At 31.4% G+C, this 19,811-nt stretch overlaps 1 long non-coding RNA gene across 2 annotated transcripts in view; it reads left to right on the top strand.

The window, feature by feature from the left end:
• Positions 1-17,799, top strand: part of LOC112045055 (uncharacterized) — a 32,552-nt gene extending 14,753 nt beyond the window's left edge. The window contains exons 2-4 of one of the 2 annotated variants that reach the window (XR_008250970.1): positions 2,712-3,036; positions 3,384-3,537; positions 4,637-17,799. This is a non-coding gene — a long non-coding RNA (uncharacterized LOC112045055). Of the gene's footprint in view, positions 1-2,711; positions 3,037-3,383; positions 4,590-4,636 lie in introns of those variants that run through there. The other variant, XR_008250969.1, reaches the window with a different exon arrangement.
• The last annotated feature ends 2,012 nt before the right edge of the window (positions 17,800-19,811 follow it).

Below are 19,811 nucleotides of genomic sequence, written 5' to 3'. Positions count from 1 at the left end.
ATATTATAAGGATAATGTAATATTTTTATTCTTTATTTGGGTAAACAACTAAGAGGTAGAGTATATCTACGGATACAAATAATATGCAATATTACAATACAACGTAACGATAAAATATAATACAATAAAAATAAATTAGGTATGAGTATATGTGATGATAATTGGAGACAATGATTTAGCAAAGTATTTATTATGTTTATGAATGTTGTGTTTAGTGTTTGCCATGTACTAAAAGTATTTAACAAAAGAAGGACCGAGCGAGTAATGTTCAATTCTTGATACATTCAGGAGGGAAATTATTTCTTATAAATGTCAACATTAGTAATATTAAGTTTAGGCAGGCATATAAGCCCAACTAAAATTAGTAGAATCAATTACGAATACATAAATTAATTGCAAAATCAGATAAATATTTAGCAAACTGAAAACAAGGGCGCAAATTAAAAACAATGGAGGTTATTAAAAATATAAGTTTTGTATATTATACAATATATTACCTTCCCCTCTCTAACCAAGCTAAAGCTAAAACTAGGAGTTGTAACAAAAAAAAAATAACCAATAAATTAACTTATTTAAACCAGCTTCTCTGAAGTATAGCTGCCATTCAAGCAAAATATATCTGTTCCATAGTTATTGTACTGTAAAATCAAAATTAAAAACTTCGTCTTTTGTATAAAGGAACATTTGATTTCAATAAAGGTTTCAAATTGTTGTCAAAGTGGAAAGCTATTCAAAATGTAAACGATGGTTTACATTTGAGGCATTGTTCACACGAATACTTAGAACGTCATTTTGTATATCAAAACATTACAAAAGGTATTCTTTGACTGTGTATACAATCATTAACTAATTGACTTCAGACAACTGTAACAAACAGATTGTGAAAGCCTTCGTGGAAACATTAAGGTACTAAACATTTTAGCATAGATATTATGTTTATATTTTGGCGTAGTTTATCCAAAGATAACTATTAACACTTTATTTATTCAGTTAGAGATTTTATTCATTTCGAATCACAACCACAGAAAGTTTAATATTACCTGGTATGCAATTGTAGAAAGCTGATATATGATATTAGTTAAAGCGATCTAGTGTTCACATCGTAGGTAAACTAAAGATATGTGTATAATAATCCATTTTCTTTTGAAACTGATACAACTGCGGATTTTATGATATGAAACATTATTTTATAATATAGAAAGATAAGATTCTCAAGTTAAATTAAATTAAAACAGGTTTATGTTATAATTAAAAATTAGGAGGAAAATCGGAAAATAGCAAAAACGATGCCGAAATAGGGAATGATGACTATCACTTTTTCAAGATTATTTCTTTAAATTATTTTAATTTTATTTCAAAAGTAGGTACCACGTTACGTACGTTATATTTTATAAGGAAAAATCAGTAAACATACGTCTAAATCTAAAGTTCTATTTTAATTCGCCAATAAATTAAGAGTTTATTTGTTGCGGTACATTATAAGTTAAGAAACATTTAAGAGAAAATATGAAAAGTAAAAATAAAACAAACGAAAAATATTGACTTATTAACAGACGCATTCAAATCTCATCAGATATGAAGAAATGAAATAGATAGGCAGTTCGTAATATTTACATAAATCATTGTTAAGTCCACTACATTAAGGATGTAAAATAGATAGATCGGAACAATATGTGAAATAAGCGTAGCAGGTGGTTTTAATTTAATTGCACTGTAGGTAGCCAATGAAGCATTTTATGATCTATCAATTAGGAAGGGGGAAAACAAGTTTTTATACTATTTTCTGTACGACATTCAGATTTACTCGTACTGACATAAGATAGTAATAATAACAGTTAATTATGGTATATGGTATATATGGATCAATATACAGTATACAAATAATGCGATAAAATCGTATGCTTGAAAGAAAAATTATGAAACCTTTTTCGAGTACTTAATTTACTCGTAAATTTTGGTAGGTATCTTAAGTTTAGGAATTATTAGAAATCTAATGATAATCAATCGATTCATCGATTAAAGTAATGACAAAAAATGATATAAAAACATACATAATAAAATTAGGTTAGCAATAATTATAAACCAAATAATACGGATTATTAATAAAAAATAAAATAGTTACGCCGTTTTAAAATATTACTTCCTAATTTTAAGGTTAAAAAAGGTGAATAGATTTATAGTATATACACTTATACAGTGTAAAGAATAAATCGACTATGAATAGCATAAATAATCGAAGACGAGAATTATAATTAAATAGGAATTAGAAAATTCCTTATAATATTGTTCACCAAACATAAAGAAATCTAAATGAAATAATTAGATCAGTGCTAGAGCTTAAAATATTAATTATGATAATAATGCAGTTAAAATATAAAAGTAAGCATAGTTATTAAGCTGGTATACATAATATTTCGAGATTTCTTGAAAAAAACACCCAAGAACAAATACTAAAATTGTTTTAAATACATAAAGTAAACTACTGTGTTACTTACTACTGAGTAAATATTGTATAGTTTTGCGCTAATAGTTTATTATTATATTTCGTATCATACGAGTAATATACGATATCTGAAATGTCTGAAAATAATATAATTGAATAAATCATCAATATTTTTCTTCATATTCATTCATATAATATATTATGTGCATTTTGAATATTTCAGGATCTTTTTATTTTTATTAACGTGTTTTCAACGCTTGTTCTACAGACTCGATAAAACCGTCGAACATCATGGCAGGTCGATTCCAAACAATAGGCCAGTATATTAGGAGTCCAAATATACAATGCGTTCGTGCGTCAATCGAAACGCTAGAGGATTAGGCCGGTCTCGCTAAGGAATGTCCCGGTCTTGCTAAGGAACGTACCCGGTCTTGCTAAGGAATATACCCGGTCTTGCTAAGGAATATCCCGGTCTTGCTAAGGAATATCCGGTTTCACTAAGGATTACCACACGCTTTCGCCACAAGATACACACACGGTCTACGACGTAGAAATCTTCCCGATTAGGGATTTTTCTAGTTACCATTACGCAGGTATAATACAATTTGTAGTTAATTTTATTTAACACATTAAATATGAGTAGTTGTTAATTTTCGTACGCTATACCTCTACTAAACTAAAACCTCACTTAACGATTATAATAAAGTTCTAAAATTACCCATTGCTCGAGCTCCATTTTCAACTTCATTACAAGTTAAAATTTTGACATAGTTCTGTGCGTGCTAATTTTAGTGCAAGTTTACATTTAATCGTAACAAATTTTTGATAGAGCGCCTTGATTGTATTGGCTCTAAACTATAGTTGTCTTGATGTAGATGATCACTCTTTTAGTTTGTAAGGATAGGCATCAGTAATGTTGTTATTGTCGATTAATTTTCAGATGTTTAGTGTGTTGGCGCTACGGGCAGGCTTGTTCGTGTTATGTTTCGCGCAATAGCTACGAGAGCTTTAGTATACGATGTAGATTTTATGATCGCAACGTTATACGCAGAAATCATACTTAGATCCCGACGCAGTTCATTTTTAAACTATGTGTAAGTTATAACTATTAGGATACAATTCTGTTTTATAAAGGACATACATAATTTTCTCAATAATATAAATTAATTTTAGATTCAATAAAATAGTATGTATAACTTATATTATTTAGGTATCTACTACTTATATATACATTAATAGATTTTTTGGAAATTAGAAGAATTTCGTGAATTGGGAATCGTACATGAATTATTAGATTCGAGTTTAAGTTCTTATTATTTCGTATATTAATTTAAAATTAAATATATAGTCTCTTATGCATACTCCTAAACAGGTATTGCAGTTACTAAGCCGGGCGATGACGTAGAGTTAATATAGGATAGTCATAGATTTAGACTTACATTTAGGATTTATTTTATCACATTCAGAATTTGACAAACTTAATCTTACTGTAGTTTATAGGAATCTTTAGTTCTAGGTTAATTTTAGGTGTATAGGATAACGTTAGTGATCTATTTATAATATTCACTTAAAATAAGGATAGTTGATAATATTACGTTAGCTATATAATTTAGATTTACGTAAGTTACAATACTGCATCAATAAATAGAAAGAATATCGCAATATATATAATGCAGGTAGGTAGGAGATAGAATAAACCTCTGATGTAAACCAAAAAATAATACCGTTAGGTCTTGAAGGCAAAATATGCCCATTAATGAACCTGGAAGAAGCCTAAATTGTTGGCAGGTATGATTTAGATCTGATTAGCAGAGGGTAGGACATAGATAGGTTATGTAGATACTCAATAACGAAAAGCACGTCTTTCAGAATTAAATAATAACTCTAAATTGGCCTAATGTAAAGTTAATTTGTGGCCAAGTCATTGCTCCGGGGTAGAGACGACTAAATAAAAAACCATACTCAATAATAAAACTCGTAATCAGTGATTTGTGTACGCATATATATTTTTTTGCTTGGGAATTGTTAAAAATAAACTGAATGTTCATTTAAATAAATATTTTAAATAAACTTATTATTTTATAGTATTCAAAATCAAAAGAAAATGTTAAACAAGCATTTGAATTAAAATATTACAGAAAAAGAACACAGGTTTTTTTATTTTTATTACAACTAACTTTTTTTTTCTTTTAGCCCTACCATATCATTTTTTATATTGTAAAAAGCTTTTAGTTTTCAAACACTTGTCTGAAACCTATTATTATTTTTAAAACTATTCAAACTACAAAGACAATAATACTCAAAAAGATGACAACCGAATACATGAAACACTTCAATACATGAAAACTAAATATTTATGAGAAGCAAAAGAGTAATAAGAGAGAAAAGACAAATAAATGTTAAGGCGAATCAAATCAAAATATTCAATTTATTTGTAGATATACCATCCAACGGAAATTGAAATAGTTTGAGAAAAGATAATCATCACAGTCATGTAAAATATAATCATACGAGAATCAAGGAATATTTATTTGTTATAAAAATACATGTCAGTTAGGCGTCGAAACATGAAAACAACTGAAAAACAGTTAGTAAATATGATAATAGACCATGCAGTCTCATTTTAGTGAAGATGTTTTTATGGCGAAAACTTGAGAACTTGTCTGTTTTTCTATTTTAAATAATTTTGTAAGTTCTACTATTTCCGAGAAGACTAGTTAAAGAAGATGTTAAGTACATACGCACATAAACGTGATGAAAGTTTTACATAGTGAAAAACTCGGTAAAATATATAAAAAGGTTTAGTGTACAGAAAATCTATATAGGGTCAAAAAGTTATGGCCACTTATTCAAATCATAGACTAGATTATGACCAAAAATACGATAAAACTAAACCAACTATAAACCCAGCCTGCATCAGGTATAATTTGAACACGAAATCACAAGAACAAATAAGTGTTGAAATATAAATAAAGACTATATAAGAATTTTATGCACAAAAATCTAAACAAAAGTAGATATTTCTGAAAGGAAGGAATAACTAGAACAACATTTATTAATGATATTAGAAAATAAATTCGGATTTTTTAAAGAGACTCAGCTAACACGAAATTTTAAAAAGAACTTTTTAACATTATGTACGCATTTGAAAAATAGCATACAATACGTAGAATGTAAAGTGCTTACAAAATTATGGTAGTTTTAGAAACTAACACAAGAGAAAACAAGAAAGAATCATTATATTTGGAATACATTAACAAATATGTTATGTAGAGACACCATTGTTACTGCGTTTATTTATATTGGTATTAAATAATTTGTTTTTTTTTCTTGGCAATATGTTCACATCAATGCTAGTAGAGTAATATGACCACTGCACGAAAATTGTAAAATTAAAAACAGCGTAGATAAATTGGACTTTTTTCGTGGTAAATAAGAATCAGCACATTTTTTGGTAAGTGATATTCTTCGCTACTCGTTAAGAAAAAAATATATTGCACTATTTAGTCCGTGGTAAATAAGAATCAGCCCATTTCTTGGTTAATGATATTCACCGATACACACTATCGAAATATCATCTGGCACCAAAATTTACTACAATTGAAGTTATTTTTGCCCGTAATTAAATTATACGACAATCAAGATTCAATTAAACTTACACGTCATTTAGAAATCTGCCGATTTCTGAGTTATTCTACGTTATACTTAACGAAAAAAATAATTTGTCAACATCTGAAGGAGGCGGTTGATTTTTATTTGATTTTATTGTATTTAAACATAAACCACAGTTCATTCTTAACACTACACATTATTTACGACCTATATTAGGTATATGTATTTCTACTTATATATTATATGTATGTATTAATAATTTTATTTACTTTTAAATCTTTTTAGCACCTTTTGAACCATTCTTAGTTGAAACTCGATGTTTAGATATTACGAAAATGAAGCATGGATTAGATTAATAAAGTTAAGGATTTGTCATTTTGCAATTTATTGCACTGTTTCGCACTTGGATGACTAGTGGTTAATTCATAAGGTTTGTTGCCCTGTACTTGTAAATACTGAGGCTAACCTGTGCTGTTAAAGCCCTGTTCTTGTAAATAATGGATAATTCTGTTTTTACTACGTGGACGTTGGAAACACAGTCTCTAATATCTAATAGTTATAGTAACTGTCCACGTCAAATAATCGCTTTATTTCAGAGGTAACATTACTAAAACTTTAACGATAATAGGATATTTCGAGGGGAACTCTGCAGTGGCTAACAAATTATGGATTGTAAAATATCTTTGGTCTTGTATAAGCATGAGGCTAGAAAGGTTTGGTTTAGTTTCCAAAACGTTGTTTGTGAAAATATTGCTACAAAGTTTCCGAAACGGCTTGTACGGTTGTAGACGCATCATCTGCAGATAATGACATCACGCTTTACGCCTTTGAGAGTTGTTATGATCATTCTATCATCGGCATTTGTATGGGTACGTACGTTTGATACATTTTGAAATACACGATGTTATCAATTTCATTGATTGATTTATTTGATTGTAATTATTAGATATTATTTAACGTTTTAACATTTTTGTATAATAACATTTTGTATTAGCTTTGTGTATTTTATTTAGGTATACGTTCAGTTATTGGAATATTTTAAAGTGAAATGATATAAAATTTTATTGCTCTGATTTAAATGGCACGTTTATAAGAATTAAAGTTGAATTGAAGAAAATTTATTTAAATCAGCCTAAAATAGCGTAACTACGTGAAAAATTAATGACTTGATTTCAGTTCCATTTGACCATCTGAAAGACTTTATTGCAGGAATTGGAATATATTGACAAAATTTGTAAAGCACAATTAATATAGTTGATGTTTAACGAAACTGCAGCATCGCATCAAATTAGCTTTTTCATATTTTCACATTAAGCCAGTTACCCAGTATCGTCGTAACTAGCCGACAGCAAGCTTAACAAACTGCCACTGAGCCTGTGTGGGGATTATTTTGGTAAAACACAACATGCTAACTCACTAAGTGCCGTCGAGTACCGAGATCGTACGAGTCCGTTGCTGCTCGGGTTGCCCGCTTAAATGTGTTTTCATTGTTCGAGTCTTATCTTATTAGTAACAAGTATGCTTTTTATTTGCAATTTCATCGTTGATCTTTTTAATATACACAGTTTATTTTATTTAAAATATTCTGTGATATTTGGTAAAGTGCACCAAAATTACTTGTGGCTAACTTCAGATTAAAAAGGAATGAGCATGAAGCTAGATGGATTTGGTCTTACGAGTAAGAAAATTCTTTCAGATTTGCGTTGTGTGAGTAGTGGGTATACATTTGATGTCACTTTTATTACTCTTAATAGCACAGAAGTCGATGTTGGTTGTGATTAGAGGCGATACCACCTTCATGAGTGTGCGGTCATAATGCGCTTGCATTTTGTTACTCTATAACGCTGTTCACCGGGTATGTAACATAAAATCCTTTCTGTAATAGGATGCTTTAATAGAGCTTTATAATCTCTGGAATGTATGACACTGGCAAACATTTTATTGGTTATATTTACGTCTGTGGCTAATTCTGCGTACCTACATTCTGTAATATTTTTTATTTGCCCCATTGTACACGATTTGCGGCAATAATTATAAACAAGTAACGAATATTGTATGTGATAAAAATATATTTAAATAAAAAGGAATTAATATAGTTCATATGTATGGCTATTCGCTGACTGTTTGAGGATATACATTGAGCTGTAGTTGATGCTTCGGTAATATTCATGACAAGTCAATAATAAAATCAACTTTCTTACTTGAAAATACGCTTACAAACGAGCTTTTTCATTTATAGTGTTGTGATGAATAGTGTTTGGTTTATTCAATAGTTATTTGTTTGTCGTGGTGCTTTGTGATATTGACTTAAACTTGTCTCCAGAGATATAAAGTTTAATAAATATTAACTTATCTTTATAAAGCAAACATCTATCTATTTTCCAAAATTTAAATAGTTGCCGGGTTTCAGAAAATATATTTAGAGAAGAAAGTTTGTGCCTTGTACATTAGAAAAAGACTAGGAAATTTATAATTCATAATGATTGAAATCAAAACCACGTTTTTATTTATCGACAATTATAATTATCCACCAAAAAGTAATTCAAAATTAAAAAATGTAATTTCAAATTCAATAGTAATAAAAATAATATACATAAATCTAGTATGGGTGATAAGTGAAATAAGTGATGAGAAACTTTCGTAAAAGTTTGTTTTGCATAAAATTTAGTTCTGTGCTGTTTCTAGATTGTGTGTCAGTGAAAATGTGTTGCTTATATAGTTACATACAATAACATAAATGTAATATTAAATATTTCTTTTAAATTACCTTGTAACTAATAAAATAATGTCAAAACTTATAATGCTGTTATTTGTAGGATTCGTAGTAAGATCCAAATTCAGGTTATATTATTTTAAATATTGTATTTTTTTTTGTTTGCATAACATATCCCATTACAGATTAAACATTACACATTATTGAATATTATGATGAGTTAAGTGAATTCACGAATAATTATTAAACAAGGAAAAAGAAGCTGAAAAAAATACTGCAAAAAGTAAAATAATACCTACATGGCCGGGATTAAAAAGACAAAGAAATTAAAAAAGTATCAACACAGTTATTGGCAAATTGATAATTGTGATTACAATAACAGTTTATGGGAAAGATTAAATTAAATACATATTTAATTTAACACAGCTAGGCTTAGCTAAGATAATTTTTAGCCCGTAAGTGTTTTTACAGATTTTTAGGTACTCGTGCGCGAAAGATTTAAAAGTGTTAAAAAGTAGACCTCGTATTAAGTAAATCAATTTTGGCTTATAAAAACGGTAACTGGTACACGAAGTTTTTGCAAGCAAGTATTGGATTGAACGTCTTATTTTACTCAATTTCTAAAAGCGTAAGAATTTAACGAAATTTATCTCTTAACTATTATTTTTTGTTGTTTCTTTTTTACATGTAGAAATTCTAGGAAATCTTCATTAACTTATTACTTTTTCATTTTGTATTTAGGAAAAACTGCTCTAACAATATATCAATGGAGAAAGTTCCAGTTTTTAAAGATTTTAAAATATTACAATAGCTCATACGGTTCCGATAACACATCACAGCAAGATCGACTTTTTCACGAGTCAGTAAATTGTTGAACTCCACTCCATGGTATGATTTATTTCTAGTAAATTTTCATTTTGCGTTTTGTTCTTTTCCGTTTCTTTATTCAGTTAGCAAGCTCATATAATTACTTTTCTAGATATATGCTTTGTGGAAATTTACTTTTTAATGTATTATTAACGATTACTACAATTTACAACTGAGCTGAAATAGAAGAAACAATACATTTGTTAAAAACAATTTTGTTGCAACAACTACTTTGTTCTAATCGTTTTATCCTAACGTTTTCTTTTTGCGTTTGTATTATATTCTTCTTGCAGTTAATATTTTGACAGTTTCACTCACGTTTCGACGTCAGATGTCCTTAACGCACGAGTAGTATAAGGTATATGATTAGCATTATTGATCTTATTTTATGTATAATGCAATAATCACCTATATATGTTAACTATATGTTCCTCTAACATTTTTATGCTTGACTGCGTGTGTTCGTTTCGATATATTTCACAGTTTTAACACGGCGGTTCGCCCTCAGGTTTCCAGTTACACGACAAGTGATAGAACTATTTTGTCGAAGTATTCGTTGGTATTTAAAAATTAATTACTATCAATAAATATTATTGTCTTACAGCATGATTTTTAAATGTATTTTAAAATCTTCAATTTATTTAAAAGTTCGCAATTATAGTTATGTCTCGCTAACGTCGTTATTCTTTTCTGCGTGTCCCTTTAATATTTTGTTACAGCTAACGGTTCTAACTATAGTATGGCAAGCTTGTTTGCGATTGATGACAACTCAAAGAACTGTAATGCAGATATGCAACTTTATCACCCTGTCACCAACACAATTCACATTTATGAAAAAACGAATACAACATTATAATAATTAATTTAAAACGTTCCATGACTGTTGAGTTAATGCACGGGTGCTGCGTAAAACGTAAGATATATCAATTAATATTTATATTCGTTAACAATAATCAATATTAGTCCTATTTTTCGCATTTGTGTGTGTGTGTGTAAGATTATTTTACAGTTCCGTCTACGTATCAGCCCAGCAGGATTCGCGTAACGGCACCGGGAGAAATCTTTATCTATAAAATTATTGCGAATACATACATACAGAGGTACTTACATTAACAGCAATTGATTAAACCTTAACTTAACAATAATCTTACTTATCTATTCTAATTAGATTTCTGCACATTTCCCGTAACTTGTATTTTTCTTGCCTGCGTGTCATTTTGTCTTCTTCACAGTTACTTTCTGCCAGTTCCCGAGCAAATGCCCGATGGGTCGGTGCCCATACTTGTGCGACATACTTACAGTTGCAGCAGTAAATTAACCGTACCTGTATTTCGAATCCCGTGTTAAATATTATTGCAGATAGGCGAGCATCTACATAAACCTGAGGGATCACATCACTATTTCTTAAAGCATCAACAATATAATTAACATCGATTATGTAAGTCGTAGTGCTATCATTGCTTATAAAATTTATATTACAATAGATATATGATATTTATTTGTAAATAGATTTTTCAAATCAATTTTAACACTTTGTCACATAAAGTTAAATCGTTAGAATATAGTTTTTGAATGATTTGATAAAGCAATTTACTCGTAATTGCAAAAGCAGAATTTACTCGTACTTCTGCAATTTTTTTAAATGTATTTGAGCTCGTGTTAGGCTTTTCTGCGTGTCGTTTGTATTTTTTTTGCAGTTGATGCTTTTAAAACAGCCGCGTATATTCAGCACTAGGCAGTTCTCGCACACTCGTGAGCCAGGCGTGATTCGCAAGGTACACATTACAACTGGAGATTATTGACCAAAAAAGCTTTCACCATAAAAAGGATTCAAGGGTATGACCATTAACTTAACGTTTTTAATAAAGACTATAGTTACAACCATTTGATTGGCCCATTAATTATCTAATGTAATGTAAATGTTTTTGCTTGTCTGCGTGTTTTTCTTTTTATTTTACAGTTTCTAGTCCAGGTTTACTAAAACTGAAGAATCTTAAGAATAACGGGTAGACTTGAGATTAACAGAGAAATGCATCCAGAAATATAATATAGACCGAAATGACATTAGGATCATGATGAATATAGGTATTTAAACATATAACTCGATGTTAATTTCTAACCTTCGCGTCTTATTAAGGTACACTAAATATTTTTTTTTACAAATACAGTTGATGGTTAGATAGTGCGTAATTTTAAATTAAACAATATAATTGAATTCTATTAGGCAGCATGAATATTGTCTGTGTTTACTTATATTTTTATGTTGTCCTAGTTAATTTTATTGTATTATGTCTATCACTGTTTGCATATGGGGACCCGGTATGTTTTCTCTTTATCTTTGCTTATTTTTCCAAACGAAACAAAATGCGCCATTCTCAGATACTCTCGCTGAGCCATCAAAGTTTGAGTTACATCTTCTTCGGGTATTCTTTGAGTATAAGGTAAAAAGGACACTTGGATTACGAGATTCGCGTTTCCCGAAATCAGATTGATGCGCGATATTTTCAAAAGGTATAGTTATTACCATGAAATTAATAGAATCACAAGAAATATCCAACAGTAAGGATCTGTCGAGTACATCTTCAACGGCTCGTCTCAACGTCATCAAAATAGAACGCTTGAGGTTTCCCATCCTGCGTAGCAGTATTTAACAACAAGATGTTCGAAGCTGTGAGTAAGAATCAAATTTGCCGCGTTTCCTGGTACCAGACTACCGCGTGATATTCTAAGAAGTACAATAATTACCTAGACTCCTATAGAACTTCTGGCGCTAGTCCAAGCTACAGCAAATAAGGCCGCACTAATCTACTAAAGAAGGTTTCAAATTTGTCATGCGATTTTGCCCGTTAGAGTACAAGATGTTTCCCGGAATCGGATCACGGCGCTGTATCCCGAAAGGTACAATCATCACCACGACATTTGCCAACATCAAAAATCAAATTCAAAAGACTTTAACAAAATATTCTAAAACGCGCATAGCGCGTATATCAGTAAGATTACCGAGATGTAAAAAGCTTGCTGTTAGTAAAAACTAAATTTGCCAAGCGATATCTTTCTTAAAGGTTTCCGGAATTACAGCGTGACATTTCAAAGAGGTACAATAATGTTCCTAGTCGTATACGGCTTTTAGCGCTCGTCCTAGTCACAGAAAGTGATGTACGAGATTCCGGAATCGGAGATATATTCTCAAAAGGTACATTAAATACCAATTTTCTTCCTTAGATTACAAGATTTGCGGGATCTTATTAATATGGCGAGATATTCTCAAAAGGTACAATTACTAAGTAACTCCAAGGATTCTCGTCTTACTGGCATTTGTGCGACTTCAAGAGATTTAGACTCCCATGTTGCAGTATTACCGAAATGAATAAAGTATCTTTCTTAAAGGTTTCCGGAATTACAGCGTGACATTTCAAATAGGTACAATAATGTTCCTAGTCGTATACGGCTTTTAGCGATCGTCCTAGTCACAGAAAGTGATGTACGAGATTCCGGAATCGGAGATATATTCTCAAAAGGTACATTAAATACCAATTTTCTTCCTTAGATTACAAGATTTGCGGGATCTTATTAATATGGCGCGATATTCTCAAAAGGTACAATTACTAAGTAACTGCAAGGATTCTCGTCTTACGGGCATTTGTGCGACTTCAAGAGATTTAGACTCCCATGTTGCAGTATTACCGAAATGAATAAAGTATCTTTCTTAAAGGTTTCCGGAATTACAGCGTGACATTTCAAATAGGTACAATAATGTTCCTAGTCGTATACGGCTTTTAGCGATCGTCCTAGTCACAGAAAGTGATGTACGAGATTCCGGAATCGGAGATATATTCTCAAAAGGTACATTAAATACCAATTTTCTTCCTTAGATTACAAGATTTGCGGGATCTTATTAATATGGCGCGATATTCTCAAAAGGTACAATTACTAAGTAACTGCAAGGATTCTCGTCTTACGGGCATTTGTGCGACTTCAAGAGATTTAGACTCCCATGTTGCAGTATTACCGAAATGAATAAAGTATCTTTCTTAAAGGTTTCCGGAATTACAGCGTGACATTTCAAATAGGTACAATAATGTTCCTAGTCGTATACGGCTTTTAGCGATCGTCCTAGTCACAGAAAGTGATGTACGAGATTCCGGAATCGGAGATATATTCTCAAAAGGTACATTAAATACCAATTTTCTTCCTTAGATTACAAGATTTGCGGGATCTTATTAATATGGCGCGATATTCTCAAAAGGTACAATTACTAAGTAACTCCAAGGATTCTCGTCTTACGGGCATTTGTGCGACTTCAAGAGATTTAGACTCCCATGTTGCAGTATTACCGAAATGAATAAAGTATCTTTCTTAAAGGTTTCCGGAATTACAGCGTGACGTTTCAAATAGGTACAATAATGTTCCTAGTCGTATACGGCTTTTAGCGCTCGTCCTAGTCACAGAAAGTGATGTACGAGATTCCGGAATCGGAGATATATTCTCAAAAGGTACATTAAATACCAATTTTCTTCCTTAGATTACAAGATTTGCGGGATCTTATTAATATGGCGCGATATTCTCAAAAGGTACAATTACTAAGTAACTCCAAGGATTCTCGTCTTACGGGCAATTTGTGCGACTTCAAGAGATTTAGACTCCCATGTTGCAGTATTACCGAAATGAATAAAGCTCGTTGTAAGTAAAATTAAATTAGGCATGCGATTTCCTGCCTCAGATTTTTGACAATCGCGTTTTCCGGTATCAAGACTACAGAGTGATATTCCTAAGAGGTACAATAACTAGAATGTATATAGTAATAAAATTCTTGGAATTCATTTTATCAATAATGCTGCAGCGAGCTACTACAGAAGGTTTCTAATTTACCAAACGACTTTCCCCTTTAGATATCACAGATTCCCAGAATCGGAGTATGGCGCTATATTCTCAAAAGGTACAATAATGATCATGAATTATTAACGTTTTCGAGGATTCTACTAGGCTACCAAATATTCTACGTACATAACATCAAGAATCCCGTCATTTTCGGCTTCGGGGGCAGCAAATAAATCTCAGCGGTAATCCACTTCGCATTTTTTTTCTACTAAAATAAGGCAAAAATAGTGTTAACTACATTTTCCCACAGCCGCTAACTCTCGTCGTGTAAAGGAGTAGACGGTGCGTCGCGATTAAGTCTTTGGAAAGGTTTATATCAAATAGACTGAATGTTTATGAGCTTTTTACGTGTGAACTTCCTAAACAGTATATTTGCGATTGATGGAGTTTCTAAGGGCCGATTGATCGAGCACACCGGTATACTGCTAAAAAGGTTTTTACCAATTTGATGTAAAAAAATATGTTTTATACGTAGCTTAGCTAAATGTCGTAGATTAATGGATTCAGATTCTATCCAGAGATCAGTATTTACCAGAAAACGTCGGCGGAGGTACAGTTTCGATGAAGTTTCACCAGACAAGATTTGACGATAGTTCCTCTGCTACTTACTTCAGTCGGTAGAAATACAGAATTGAGCAATCGGCGTGTTGCGTCATTAAAATTAAAGTACTTATCAAAGTTACCAAATTCGAGCATCACGCGTAGAAGATTTTATTCACATTACACAGAGGAAGTTTCGCAATATCAGAATTTAATACTTTTACCAATTTCAAGTCGGCTCCAGCGACAAGATTCACCCCCACTGTTGCCGTTGCATCAAACGACGCTGGTTGCAGTACTGTAACTACGAAAGGTTTAACATTATTTTATTATTTGAAATGTAAACGATTATTCGCGGTATCCGGACAAACAAATGTTGCAGTACTCTTCAGACTAGGCTATGCCGTCGGTAACCGATTACCAACGAAGTAAAGGTATAAAATGAACAATTTTATCAGCATGTCTTCGGTGTTTATCTCCGTCGCAGAATGGTTCTAATGGTCTCGATCGTGGAAACTACGAGTACAAAGGTGGAAATCCTCAGTAAAATGTAGCTTTCGGCCACGGTCGCCGTACGCCCGCACTTCGTAGTTGGTACTGCAATTTTGATTTTATAGCTTTTAAGGATAGGTAATATAGTTCTTTCTACATAGTAAATTGAATCCTAATCATAAATTGTGCACAACGCATCGATTGAGAGCTTCTGCAACAGCATGATTTGCTGTGTTATATTGAATTTAATAGTCTAGCAGCATTAAATGTTAAAAATTAACTGGCACATGATAAGTTGGAGAGCTTCTGGAACGTATTATGATTCCCCGTAATGTATTTAAATCAGCTACATAACCATTATTTTGTTATAGCGGTGGAAGGAGTTCCTGGGTATATTTAATTAACTCTATTTGATTTCAGCATTTTCCATTTTCTTATTCTTGACACCTGTTTGTACACGTACTAGTAACTGTGACTGTGTGAAATAACTTAATTAGTTTTTCCTTTTTAAATATAAAGCTTGCTTTAAACCTGGTGCTTAATTGGACACAAACGACGAGGTTTTGCTATCGGAAAGGCAACGCGACCTTCTACTTAGCATGTTTGGACTGATCTATTTTGAAAATCAACCCCATTCTCGCATACACTCGCCAAGCAAACTGTAGCTGTAGATTACTTTGTCAACGCTAATTGTAAGTATGCAATTGTGTGACGTGGTGTTTAACTTAGATATTACAACCAGCAGCATCATTAATAATAGGCGGCTTCTACTGCTAATGGGTATAATTATGAATGTTAATTAACTTTAAGAAACCGACCTATTTCAGAATTACAACAATGTCGTTTGTCTTCTTGTCAATGTCTACGTAAATAGTTACTGCATCTACTGTTATAGCGATTTGTTTTGGCTTGTGCGTGTTGTTTTCTTCTAAACTGCAATTCTGATTGTCCGTTTTGCCTTTTGCCCCTCCTTAAACTGAAGTTACTTGTGTCCTCATTGTTAGAGAATCAGGCTTTAAAATGGAATAAAATATATTCCTATCCTTTCCATGTTTAGTTTTATTTTTAGTTTTTATAAAATTCTTTATGGTATTTTTTTCAATATAATTTATTTTTATTTTTATGGCACTCAACCAGAAACATTGTAAAATTATGTATCGACCTTATAGAAAAAACAAAAATAACTATGTACGAGTATTTGAATTGATTTAACGCAATAAAGTATTAGAATGGGGTCTTCGTTAAATGTCTGGAACTTTTTTTTGTTTATAATATTTACTCGTATACATTACACTGTACACTGCAGATAAAATAAAAGCAAACTTTGTTATAAGCATAAGAAACGAAATAAAATAATAAAACTTTCAAGCTATAAACGTCACGTTATAGTAATAATTACTCATTAAGATAATAAACAGATTATGTTACATATGTGTATTATAAGAAAAAATATAAAATAAGGTATTTCATAAATTAGATTATAAAGGGATAATACAGAAATAGTAATATTTATTTATTATAGTAATATTAAGTTAGTAATATTTAAGGCTATGAGGTTAATTTATATAGGATAAGAAGTATTTGCTACATAATGGGTATTTTATAATAAAGCGTGACGATAGGTCGTTATATGAATGTGTTAGAACTTGCCACGATAGGTACATTATAAAAGAAACGGTTAAATCTTATTAAGAACCGGGCGATGATAGGTAGAAAGAGGCAGGGTGATGAAAAAATTCGAAGTCATTAGACGATTATTTTTGAAATCCAATTGGCTTTAAACTCAACCTATGATCTACGGTGATTCCTATGGAGTTTCTTGCGCCGTTTCTTCTCCATAGAAGTACACCTTACGAAGCGGTGGTACATTTTTTCCAAATTTATTAAATAATAAAGTTTTAAATCATATTGTTATTGCATAAATAAAATACATTCGAAAAATGTAATGACATTAAATAATTGCAAGCTCATTTGCCAATTAAGTAACTTTATTTTTAGAGTTAGGCATTATTAGGTAGGGTAACAACATATTAAATTAACATTCATTGACAAACATTTTGACAAAGAAAATTGGAATTTTTTCCTACAAAAGATGTGATCCCTGTGGAGTTTCTTGCGCCGCTTCTTCTCCACAGAAGTACACCTTCCGAAGCGGTGGTAGATTTTTCAAAATTAAAAATAAATGATAATAAAATGTAAATGAGAAAAAGCATATAAAAAGTAATAACTGAAATAAAAAGTTAATTTTGATGAATTCACTCGTTTCATTCAATATCCCAATTTTCAAAATTAAAAATGTGAAACTACCCCTATTGTTTTATTTCCCATCCCTATAATATTAAGCAAAATAATATAGTCCGCATCATGTAAGATTGCCGTTCTGAAATATATTTTCTGACTACACATGTAAATACATGTAGATAGTTTAATTTTGACTTGTTTATGTAGTACAATTCGTACTTGACTTCAGTGGGTCACTTTCATGATGCGATCATGCAAACGGCTTGAGATCGTAAATCGAATGCCAATCCACTCCATTATATTTAAAGTTTAGATAAAAGTACGGAGATGGTACCACTTGACCAATACCTAACTCTGAAAGTTAAATTATTATACGATCTCTACAAATTATACGACGAATACATATTATTATACGATCTCAAAACAATATACTCAAACGCGAACTTATTTAGATTATGTAAAAAGTTACTCAAAAATTTTCAAACGTGTTTGTATTCTTGCGAAATCGTTACACATCAAACAGAGAATAATTGAGCAATATATCAATTAAAATCACGCGAGTCCCTTCGTCAAAAGTTTAAAGAAATAGGTATACTAACAGTAGCCTGTCAATATATATATATTAACATTTATATTATATTATATTATATATTTATATTATATTATTATATTATTATTTATATATTAACAGTATAGTATATGCAAGACAAATATTAATTTGTACAATCGAAAAGGAGATTTACTAGACACGGGCATAAGTTAGTTATTTCTGCATACCTATCGTCCCCAAAGAGTAAAAAAATCTTTTGTAGGTTTGGGTGTACTCTTCTATAACAAGATCCCCAAGACTGTGATGGACCTGCCAATGCATAGCTTTAAGCAATGTGTTAAAAAACATTTACTTAGTCGAGGTTACTACAACATTGATGAGTTTCAAAGATAAAAGCGCTTGGAGGCCATTGGATCAGCTTCCACCTTCACACAGGAAATAAAACGATAAGAAATTGTAATTGTTATCAATTGTAAATTATAATACTTACTGTATGACTTTTTCAAAAGAGCAACTGTTGAGTTTCTTGCCGGTATCTTCTCAACAGAACCTGCCTTCTGAAGCGGTGGTAGAATCTTTACAAATAGTCAACTGACGTATCAAAAGTGCTTGTAAACTGAGCCTACTTGAAATAAATGATTTTTGATTTGATCTAACTGCGAGTAGATAGGTTCCTATGGAAAGAGAATATTTTTCAATCGATCGTCAGTCATCATCAACCCATATTCGGCTCACTGCTGAGTTCGAGTCTCCTTTCAGAATGAGAGGGGTTAGGCTAATAGTCCACCACGCTGGCCCAGTGCGGATTGGCAGACTTTACACGCAGGTAATTAAGAAAATTCTCTGGTATCCTCACGATGTTTTTCCTTCACCGTTTGAGACGCGTGATATTTAATTTCTTAAAATGCACATAACTGAAAAGTTGGAGGTGGAGGCCCCGGACCGGATTCGAACCTACACCCTCCGGAATCGGAGGCAGAGCTCTTATCCACTGGGCTATCACGGCTCATTTTTTCCAATGATTGTAGGTAATGTAAATCTATGGTCTCCAGAGTATCGATGTTTCATACTTGTAATCGTGTTCGTCGGTGAAAGAGCTCCGTAATAAAAATTTTATTAAAAAAAATTCAACCGACTTCCAACTCTAAAATTAAACTAAACTAAAAAGCAAAAAATACCATCTTACCTATGTGCTACCTTCTGATCAGTTTGAAGGCGGTGCCAAGCCAGTGATGTTTTAATTCAAGCCATTTAAATTACACAATTTCTATGGTTCTTTCAGAAACGGCTTTAATTAAAACATGACACTGGATTGGCACCGCCTTCAAACTGATCAGAAGGTAGCACATAGGTAAGATGTTATTTTTTGTTTTTTAGTTTAGTTTAATTTTAGAGTTGGAAGTCAGTAGAATTTTTTTTAATAAAATTTTTATTTTTTAATTTTTAGTGTTAGCACACCTAACTGAGTGTGAACA

This window comes from Bicyclus anynana, chromosome 7 (assembly GCF_947172395.1).
Source record: "Bicyclus anynana chromosome 7, ilBicAnyn1.1, whole genome shotgun sequence".
Classification (NCBI taxonomy): Eukaryota; Metazoa; Arthropoda; class Insecta; order Lepidoptera; family Nymphalidae; genus Bicyclus; species Bicyclus anynana.
This window is presented reverse-complemented; position numbering and strand designations above follow the sequence as displayed.